Source organism: Pholcus phalangioides, unplaced genomic scaffold (genome assembly GCF_987345545.1).
Source record: "Pholcus phalangioides strain wild (caught in Gottingen) unplaced genomic scaffold, Ppha-v1.0 ptg000021l_1, whole genome shotgun sequence".
Taxonomy (NCBI): domain Eukaryota; kingdom Metazoa; phylum Arthropoda; class Arachnida; order Araneae; family Pholcidae; genus Pholcus; species Pholcus phalangioides.
The window spans coordinates 5777124-5788110 of NW_028301614.1; positions in this window are offsets into that span (position 1 = coordinate 5777124).

Sequence of the window (10987 nt, forward strand, 5' to 3'; positions counted from 1 at the left end):
AATACCTACCACACAGCACAACCATCACCATGATGTACTAACAAGCAATTCTGAGTCACCTTCATGATGCTGTGAGATTCAAATGGTCAGACCTGTGGACTGTGAAGCAATTGGCATCTCCATCATGATAACGCACCTGCCCATTCTTCACATTTGGTTCACCGTTTCCTGGCTAAACACACCACCTCTATGTTTCGTCAGGCTCCCTACTCTCCTGACATGGCGTCTTCTGACTCTTCCCCAAGCTGAAAATGCCCCCAAAAAAAAACATATTTCGGTCAAATGAAAATCTAACGGCATTCACACTTCCTCACTCATCTGCAATCTGTCAGCAACTGGCAGCTTCTGCAGGCTAGGAAAAATTCAGGCATGGGCATTGCGATTGCCTATATAAATGCAACACACCACATCTTCCTAGCTTCATGCATGAAAGGTTTTTCTAGGTTTACACACGAAAAATTATGGTCGTTTACTTTTTGAACAAACCTTATATTCTCAGTTTTGTAAATTTTTGAAGAGATGGGTGATGATGGCTAGCAATTTTTGCTGGAGCTATATTTTTATCAATTCTAAATGGTATTAGATGGTATATAATTGAGCAAACTTGTGCCTTATGAATTTTTTGTTATATCTATCCAAGTTCAAAGTGTGCATTTTTATAAAATTCAGAAGAGAATTAAATCTCATTTTCAACATTCAAGCAGAGCAGTGGCTTTCAACTGGTATGTTTCAGGACACTTCAGAAAGTTGATACCAGAAAATGAAAATAATTGTTAACGGAAATAACAATCCATTGAAACTACAATTTTTGATGTCCTACAGAAAAAGAGAAATCCTCTGAATGTTGTGAAATGAAAAAATGTTGAAAACCACTGAACTGGAAAAAGTCAGAAATTTTCAATTGTATGTTGAAAATAAGATTGTTATTCGTTATTGTTTTTATTTTTATTGTGTGATAAATTTTATATGCTCTGTTGGAAAGAAAAGCTTGGATGTTATTGTTGAAATCTCTTTGTTATTATTGTGATCATTAGATATTTCAAATATGATCACTATTCAAAACATATTTAAAATTAGTATGCCAAGTACAAATTTGCTTTTATTTTTATGTACAAATTTTTTCAAATTTCTCTCCCATACTATATGTTTTTTCCCTTTTCTACAAAGTAATGAAATTCAGGACTTGAATTATTTTTGTTATGTATTGTCACATGTTATATGACATGAATGTCTTGTACAGATGTGTTGTCTCACTTTAGTGTTTATTTAGCATATTATACTTTCGGTAAAGAGGTGACAAATACATCATTTTCATCCCTTTCCAAAATCATTCGAATGTCATCCTTCCCTATAGGAGTTTCCCATCAGTAAGCAATCTAAGTATTTGATGGGGGAACTAATGTTATATGCTGAGAAAATAATTATACAGGATTTCTGTATCAAATGTTTCTAATTTCAAATAGTGATTAAAAATCAGTAATGTCATTCAGGGTGAAGATATTAGAAAAACTTGGATGTGCTCAACTGTGCAAGTTTGACGGCAAATTTTCTGAAAGATCCATTATATACTATGTCATTGCTACAAACATATGATGAGAAAAATAGAAGAAAGTGTAGAAGCCAATAGAAGAAAATATAGTGTCACAATAGAAGAAAATGTTCTGTTAAATGAAAATGTTCTGTTAAATGAAAATGTTCTGTGTTAGCTCTAATCGATGGTGAACCTCACTTCAACTCCAGTCTACTCATTTTTTTACATGAGACAACATTCCACGTGTCCAACATAGTTAATAAGTATGATTATTTTAAGAGCTCAGAAAAATCCCCATTTAATTTTTTATGTGCAAAGAAACAATCCCAAAATTAATGTGTGGTGCGAGCTTTCATGTGATCTGATCATAGGGTTATTTTTCATCAGGGCAACGAAAGGAGTACATGTAAAAGTGCCCTGATTTTTTATCAAACTTTTTTGATTGTTGCTTTCGATTTATGTACTTTTCTTGTAAAATATAGGAACTGATTATAAATAGGGACATTTGATCCAGGCACCCTGTATTGTGTCGAACGTTTGAATTCACCAATGTGACTGTTATTGCTGTATTGATTTTTTTTTTCTAAATGGTGCCATTTATTATATTGCATGTTGGTATGTCATGTATGATAAATTTATGGTTGTTGGAAGGTCATTTATAGGATTTTGTGTTTGCGTGATGCATATAAATCATTTCAATTGACATTGATGTTCAAGATATTTAGCCAGATCATTATATTAAGCTGATATCCAGCCAGCCATCCACAAAGAAATGTTCTTGTTGAATATAAGAGCATTCATTGATGCTTGTTTGTTAAAATGTTTAGTTTGGTCTTTGTTTTTTTTCCTTCAATTTAAATCAACCTATATGATTTGAAATATGAGGATACGGTTGAGCTTCTCTGTTGGTTTCATGAATTTTCTGGATGTGTTGCTTCTCTGTTAGCTTACTTTTACTCAAATAGTTTGGTTATTTGAATTTGTTTATTATTCATGTACAACTCTGTGAAATATTGAAACTAAATGTGAAGCATGTATATTACCTAAAATGTGTTTTTAGCCACCTTTTGTTTCAGTCAGCCCATTTTTATGAATTTCGATTAAAGTTAATCGTGATCTGTTTCAAATCATACTTAAGCATACATATACAAAGCACAAAGTGTAATTAATCCTTTTATGTCAAGCTTTTGGTAACAAATATGGAGGATGTTGCAGTGGAACCAGCAGAGATAAATCTCAAAAACTTGTATCATTGCTCACAAGTGGGATGTGGAGGGAAAATGATGAGAGAAGAGCAGGTTTTTCTGTTCTTTCTCTCTCTCTCCCAGCTACCCTTCTCTGATGAAAATTATACTATACTTTTTCTATTGTTAAACAGTAGTGAGGGAGAAATAAAAATACTGAGGGTTACCATAGAAAAGTCCAGAAAGACAAGAGAGAGAGAGCTTGAATGTATTTCTTCCGTTCACCATTTATTTATTCCACAGGGCCAAGGCATCTGGTCTTTGTTCATTAAGGGGTTAATAGCAAATTTAAATGCAGTCAAAACTTCAAATAATCCAATGTAACCTACATCATTAAATTGAAATCTCCAGAAAATAATTATTGCTAAAGTAACAGGCATTGAGTGATAGAAAGTTCCAGATAGACTATTTTGACTTAAGTAGAGCCACTTAAGTGCTTAAAAGTATGCCAAATGTCACTCAAGCGATCTCTAAATGTGTCAGGGATCGCTTAAGTGTTCTGGAACTGTGTCCCAGGTCATTTAAGTGATCTGAAAATGTGCCGCTAGTTCATTTTTACAAAATTAGGTTTGAGGAGGATAGGCCGCATCAGATAACCCCCAGGGACATATTTGGTCTGCGGGACAAGAGCCTTTATGCGATTTACCATATGACTTAGAGGGTGGGTCACAATGAATTTCTTAAAGACAAATTTTGAGTTCTCATCCTTCAAATAGCATTGAAATTAACAAATCGATTATAATAACATATAAAGGTGTTTTCTTCCGAAATTTCGATTAAAAAAAAATTGTTTGCATTAAAAAAATGCATTTTTGATTGTGGGGGGGACAAGCCCCCATAACCCTGTCTCTGATCTCACCAATATGCGGTAGTATGCAGAGCTGATGAGGGAGGGTCAGAGTTTTGCTGACAAAGGGGGAGGGTCAAAAATGGCTAAAAATTTGCTGACGTAATACTTGAACAGCCCTTATATATTACAATACCTCCACAACACAGGTCCTCCCATACGAATGTATAGCTTGTTGTGCTTTTATTATACTCTTCTTTTCTCATTATGTAACTGCCCAATACAAAATAATAAATTCTCTTGGTTTAATTCCATTGATTGAAGGAATGCCGATGTGACCTGTATTTTGTTATAGTGTAAATGATCTCTAAGAATTGGTGGTACCGGTCTCAGAAAATAATTGATTTGTTTTTTCCAGTTGTGTTACATGATGCTTGTCATTTTCGGTTTAATTGTATTTCTTGCACTTTTTTTTGCTTGATTTTGTTGAATAAATATTATTTTTCTATTTCTCTTGAGTATTTCACTAGATTGTTACAGTCTATTATAACTTTGATCTGCAGCCTCTCCTCAATGGGATAATAAGTACAGTGAACCCCCCCCCCCTCTTTCGTACAGACCGGCGAGACAAAAAACTTGTTTGTAGAAGAGGGGTGACTGCATATGTGGGTGGTTTTTATTGAAGAGTTTAAAAAAAAAAACATTATTTTTGGCTGTAAAAGAGGTGTTTCACTGAACATATATATAATAAGCTCAATATGAGCTGTATACGTTTTTTACCAGGCTACGTTAAAAAAAAATTTAGCTATCACATTTCATTTGATCTGTCAAAGTTATTTTAAACTTCATTTGTTCAGATACCATTTATGTAAATATTGAAGCTATTCAATTACATCCTAGCAGCAGCCCATGGCTTTTGTAATTTGTTCAGATCCACACTGAAATCTACATGTCAATTTTACATTCGCCAGAAATGTCTCCAAAAACTTTTTGTTTGTCGCAGCCTTAAGCATTCTACTCGCGACGCCTGAGTACTCTATTAACATTATTTTCATACTCTCCTATGCATCTAAAATCTGGGACCCCTACACAAGTAATATTGACAAGCTAAAATTAGGGTCGTCCTTACTAGACCCGGGGGTATCAATAATTTCAGTATTTGTTAGTGCCAATTTTATATATTCTGTGAGAGAGGTGAATAAGAAAATTAAAATTGTGTAAATTCAGAATAAATGACAGAAATAATTTCAAAATTGAGGAAATTCAGAATAGATGAAAAATAATTTCAGAATGAAAGAAAGAAAGAATTCAGAATATAATAAAAAGTCAAAATTCCAATATTGATGAGAATTCAGAATTCCAAAAAAAGAAGAAAATTCTAAAATTTATTTAAAAGACAATTTCAGAAAATTGCAATGATGGAAATTCAGAATTTATGAATGAAATGTCTGGAATTATTTCTTTCTATAGATGGAAATCCAGAAATCATGAAAGAAATTGTTACCCTAAGTGAAGGACCTGGGGCGACTGCACCTGTTTCACATCCCCTAAGAATAGGGTTACCAACCATCGTCCTTTAGGAGGAAATGTCCTCTTTTTGATGTCGTTTCAAGCATCCTCCTACGTTGCAGGAAAAACTGCCCTTTTGTCAGGTCTCTGAATTTCCTTTTTTTCTTGAGAAAATATTTTTTCTCCACTTCCAAACACGTATTTCTTCATCGGTATGTGCTTTTTTTTTGCTTTCCTCCCCCCCCCCCCCACACACACACATTCACCAATAGCCATTGAAATTGGCAGGATTTTTCTGTTTCTGCTTTTATTAACAGTTGTGTTTTAGAGTTAGGAAAAATTATTGTTGCAGCCTGTTTTATTAGTTAAAATAGTGGCGCCATCTATTGTCAAAATTGGGATAAGTGAAGTCACTAAGTGTGCACGCACAGATATCTGCCTTTCACAGTTTTTTAATCTGGTAACCCTACCTAAGAAAGAGAGCAGCTCTGACTAGAATCAATCCAAAATAAACCCGTCCTCTTAGACTTTACCATTGCTAAAAATGAAAAAATCCTTGTTTGCTTCTATCAACTGTTATAAATTTTGTTTCTTTGCACATACCATAGCTAAGTAGAACAAACTCCTCTCTCATTTCCAATTCCCCCATGACCAGGGTTGGGTTTCTTCTGGAAGAAACCTATTCCTTCCACGACAATGGAAGAAACTGAAAGAATGTGCATTAATTATCATTTAGTTAAAGTACATATAATTAATGCTTGTTATTTCCTCTCATTGGTTGTGAAATAATATCAATGTTCTGTTCTTGATGTACTATTTTTTTTAACGTTTAATTATAAATATCTCACCCACTGCCTTCTCAACGCATGGGCCCACCCAGGCACGGCCCGGGGGCCTCAGAAAAATGAGAAGTAGTTGAATTGTTAGAGAAATTTTTGGGCAGGGCCCATGATGCTCTTAAGGCGCACTGATCTCACCAAGGTGTGCAACATTTTCCATTAAAGCACACATATAAAACAAATTAGTTCAATTACCACTTAAATGTTAATCTGAGTATAAAAAATATACAATTTAAACTATAATTAATACACGTTTGTTTGTAGAAAATAACTAGTTTCATTATGTTCAGAACATTTATCTAATTACTTGGCAATATTTAACTATAAGGAGTAATATGTCACGTTTAACAAAAATGTGAAAGTATTTTTTAGGAATCATCATAGGACTTGTGTATGATCGACAGGCATTCCCTATGCAATAAGACCAAAGCTGCTGGGAGGCATCAGATATAGCAGCCAACTGAGATGCTTAGAATCATTTTTAATCATAATTTTTTTTCATCATGAGAAGGATAGAAGCATACTTAACATAATTTGAAATTGCACTCAATAGATAAACTACAGAGATTGTGCAAACAGTGCTGATTATTATCACGAATGAATGGGGCTTTTCGCAAAATGCTGACTCGATGCTTTATTTTGTAAGTCAAAATTAAGAAATGAAGAGACTATTCTTCCCTATCATTAGTTCTCATGTCTTATCGATACTGAAAATTATGATGAAAGATTAAATTCTCAACAGGAACTGTGGCAAACTATAACAACTTGAGATTTTTTTTAACTGCAAGTGCAAAACTTGTCATACCATTCAAAATTTAATATAGTGTTATGGCAAGAATGTGTTATAAATAATTGAAATTCTCAAAAAAAAACTGGGATTGTGTCAAAATTCTTTTAAGCTGTTTTATTTTATATATGTTTTTGGATTCCCCCACTCAACTTTGGAGCAGCCTAATGGCTGTCATAACAAAAAAAGGTTTTGTTACCCCATGTTGCACTGAACTGATAAAAGTGAACAATTAATTTTAAAATGGTTATATTTCTTGTCAATAAAAGTAATTTGAAGTGCATAAATAAATAAAGGACTTTTTATTCAAAGATACAACTAATAAAAGTTTTCAAAATTGATACAATTAGCATTACAGTTGATAAAATCCTTCTGTAACAGCAGTAAATTGCGCTTATGATTGCATGAGTATGAAAGAAAGTAATTTTTTAGAAAAATCAGTTTCTTCCACATTTAACCAGTCAAGTGGTTAGGACAGCATTTGCCATCGCTGCCATACATAACGGTGGTGCCTACGACAGCATTTGCCGACGCACAAACTTTTTCAGTCTTTTTCACATAGATATGACGAAATAATTTGTCATACATGTGCTGCCATCTGTACAGCCATCCTTCTACTTTATTATCCCGCCACTAGATGGAGTTGAACAATTATACTTCAAGGTCTGAGATTATTATTACTATTATCTTTGTCACGTTTTGCAAAGCTACATCCCCATCACTTTATTTTTCGATTTCCGATTCCCTTGCGAAGATGCATCTGTTTTATTACTCATATCTTTTAGCAAAGGTTCAACTACTATGGTTCCACATAAATCCATCAACAGCATTTCTTTTAGTCGCAGGACATTATGACCACCTACTTTTGGGGTGTCATATTACATCTCTACACATTCGAGCTATAAAAAACATGCTATAAAAAAATATTTTAATATTTCAAACTTCCAAGAAAAGGAAAAAAGCACAAGCATCTTCAAAAAAAAGTGGGCACTACAGGTAACGCTCGGAGAAATTAATTGGACAGTTGACTAGTTAATGGAAGAAACCTATTTTTTCCTGCAGTTTTTTCCAACTTGGAAGGAGCTTCTTAATCTTCGCAGCGACATACCTGATGTACTTTGTAGATATGTCAAATTGCTTTTAAGCACCCTTTCAAGTTCTGCAGAACTCAAAAGAGGTTCCTTATCTTTTGCATTCATTCATTCTAAACTGAGAAATCGATTACAGCATACAACTGCTGAAAACACTTTTGTCTTTCAATGTTGCACTGCAGTGAAGAAAATGAGAATTTTTATAATATATTTTCTGATATTTAGTAATTATTATTTTTAATAATAATCTGTTTTCTAATGACCTTTAAAATAAAATTAAATTTTCATTTTCCAGTAGTCAGTGTCATCTAATAAATGTTTAATCATTTTGTTACTTATTTTATATATATATAAGTTTAAAATAATTTTGTCGATTAGATTGAAATTAGATGAATGGATTTTATACTTTCAATGAAATTTTCCTAGGTCTGATGAAAAGCTTCAGCTATATATGTGTCTAGATCTTGGTCAAAGGACCGATATAATTTTTCTAATTCATTTTACATGCACATAGTAAAATTGTCATAGGCCCAATTCAAATTTATTAGAGGTGTTAAAATGCATTTGCCATATCTTGCATTGCAGTGGAAATGATTAATACAGAAGGGAGACTGGTTTATTTCGCTCTGGAGAAACTTATTTCTTCCAACCGGTTTTTTCCGGTTGAATTTTTGAAAAATACAAAACAATATTTCTGTCATCATGAAATGTATGTATAGGCCTTGGTCAAACAATATTGTATAAATGAATATGGGAAAAAAACAATTGCCTCTGTGAAACCAGAGGCAGATTTATTAGAAATTGGCCAATTCGCGACAAGGTCGGCCACTTCATGAATTGGTGAATTTTGGGCTTTTGCAGTAACATATATACAGCAAAACCTGTCCAAGTTAGATGATGACTACTAAACCACACATGCACCTCGTCCACATTCCTCTGAGGAACTTTTAACGAGTTGGTATTTGTTGGAATGTGTGTGTCCATGTTGCGTCCAAGTTTGTTTCTGTGCAATGCTTGTTATGTGTAGTGTTGCCATCGAATTTTCTAACTATGAGTGAAGTGTAATGATTGAAAAACTATCATTATTGACCTGTTGCTCTCTGTGGAAAGACTTTTTGACGGGAAGATCAGTCAGCTTGCCTCGTAGTTGGACAACTGTGGTTCCATTAAAATCTGTCCAAGATGTAGAGACAAAATATTGTGAGCATCCTGTGTTATTAAATTATTGCAGATTCTATTGAAAACTGCCCCAATGTAGGAAGATGTCATGTCTAAACTGAGAGGTTTTACTATAAAATCTGTTGATTACATACAGGAAATTATAGGGCTTTTGGAATAATAACTTGCAGAAAAGAAAAAAAAACAATTTCAGCGCTAAAATTACTCTCCTTTAATGCTCCACCAAGAATTAAGAAATACATCTTCTTCTTGAGAGACATGAACACAACAAGTAATGTGATGAAAGAACGCTCCAATATACTAATAGTCCAGATTGAATTCATACTCAAATGAAAAAAAACACTCACAAACTCACACAAGCCATTTGTTTTGAAATGTTGTCATGGTCTTCATGGCTTTCATAAAAAGGGGAAAAAACAACAAAACATCAATCAACTTTTACATTAACAATAAAACTTCTCGGCCAAAAAAAATTATTAAATAGAAAACGGACTTTGTAAATAGTTTCTTCAAACAAATATGTGTATACATATATAATATTTTCATGTATATACAAATTGCATAGATAAGTATATTTCTTATATATAATTATGGCATTTCCTTTTTCTCAAATTATCAACAATAATTATCAAGCATAGATTATATAGGCCTTTGCTTTACATAGAGGAAGAAAAAAAACTGGAAACAGGTTATTGGCTTGAATTACATTGGTCCATCCCTCTGATCCAAATGATCATAAAATACTTGCACATCGGAGACAACAAAAAAAAGTATATTTTTAAATGGCAAAATACTTTTTTAGAGGAAAACCAGTTCAAAATAATGTTATCAATATATATATTTCAAACTATATAAAATATGCATAATATGTCTGAACTCCGAAATTTTTTTTTTCAAAAGCGAGTGTTCATGTCAAGACTCTGAAACCTTTAATCTTACAATTCAACCGAGACTTTTGAAGTGATATATAGGTTTCTTTTTTGCAATACTATAATTCATTAAAACACACACAAGGTTTTGCTTCCAGCCGATCCTGCATTCAATTCCATGCTCGAGCTAGATCGTTAGAACTTCCATTCATATTCTAACATTGAACATATTCCCTCCCTAAATCAAATTTTACAATCATGATATTTAAGGATACCACACATCATAAAAAATATATGAAAAATGTGATCTCCAAAGAAATTATTTTTATGTAAAGATTGTCAATTTCTTCCTTGCTTTTGTTATGATTGACTTAACAGATGCTGTAACAGGCCCACTAAAGCACTCCGGTAATCTACATTTTTTTTAAAAATCAGTATTTTACAAAACAGGATAATGCAATAAACATACTTGCAAGTATCCAGCAATGTTTGATATGGGATACATGATACAAGGATACATGCTTCATTTCTGAATGGGCTTCTTGATATAACGTATGATTGCATCATTGCAAAAGTTTTTGAGTTATTTTATCTATCCATGTTGAAAAAGAAAACATGATGCTGAAAAGTTATTGATCTCAAGATATTTTCAATTTTGTCTTCCAATGAGACAATTAAAAAAACGTTCACTAATAATTCTAATTAGACAAGATTTAAACAGAATTCTAATAGTAAATAAATATTTCTAATTATAACTTCCGTTTTTTGAGTCAAGTCTGCTTTGTACAGTAATTTTTTTGAGAGAAAAATAACTTTTATTTTGCAACATTATTTTTGTTATGTCTACAGCAGGGAAGGGGGGGGGGGTCATGACCACCATCTGTGTTTATCATCAGGAGACCAACCTCCGATATGGCAAGTCTAAAATATGCTCTCACTTGAGAGACGTTTAATTGATCTTGATCAATAACTCATAATTACAGAATTGAGCACAAGCATCTGGCACTTTTTAGAACTTCATGACTAAGGTAAAAAAATTTTGATTAGCCTGGTAATTCAGGGCGATTCTTAAATAATCAATCGATTACAAAATTTTGATACGTCAGGTTCGATTATAACAAACATGGATATTATGAATTTTCCCATGTTCT